Genomic DNA, 822 nt, shown 5'->3' with positions numbered 1-822 from the left:
AAATCATGTCCTTTGTACCAAGTTAATATTCAGACACATTGCAATCAGAGTTTAAATAATGCCTCTATGATCTCATTACACTCTTGCTTATAGCTTCTATCCCAAAAGGGAAAAAGAGATGACATTGACAAAACACGCTACACTTCCTGCGAGCAATGTATCAGAATACATTTATAGTTTGAAGCAGAGAAGAGATCATTCGCACCATGAGTGTTCTTTTATCAAGTGAGAAAAGGCAAATGTCTCCCTCAGTGCCACCCATTCAGTAGAAAGTGAAAAGTTAATTGGCTCTTTCCTGGTCAACTGGGATTCATTTCAATTAGCAGGCAAAACAGCTGTTAATTTTGTGCCACAAAGAATGTGGTCTTCTGTTTAATTGTTTGCAGCATGGTGACTTCCACACACATTCTCAAAGAAAAGAATGAGTCTGGGAGGAATCAAAATTGAGTGGATACTGTAATTGCACTCTCTTGTCTGTGAAACATCTTGTGCTTGTGAATTACATGTTCAGCATTTCAATGCGCATCACTGAGATTGTTTGATTCCAAGAGGCTAATCACTAAATCTCAGCCCACACAAATGGCCTAGAATCTGCAACCAGTAACCAAGGCAGTACCGCTTATGTTCTTTTAGATCTGACACAGAATACTCTAAAGGTCAGTGTTGCCAATGTAAAAGTAAAGTTTTTACAATTTATCAGGATAAAAAGGGTAATTACAGCAATTTAACATTAATGAAAGTAATCATTTTTAGCATTTCATTGACCTTAACTGCAAATCGCCAGAGTTGTTGTTGTTTTTTTTTGCAACTCTTGAAAAATCT

This window comes from Sinocyclocheilus grahami, unplaced genomic scaffold, assembly GCF_001515645.1.
Source record: "Sinocyclocheilus grahami isolate Dianchi unplaced genomic scaffold, SAMN03320097.WGS_v1.1 scaffold17.1, whole genome shotgun sequence".
Taxonomy (NCBI): domain Eukaryota; kingdom Metazoa; phylum Chordata; class Actinopteri; order Cypriniformes; family Cyprinidae; genus Sinocyclocheilus; species Sinocyclocheilus grahami.
This window is presented reverse-complemented; position numbering follows the sequence as displayed.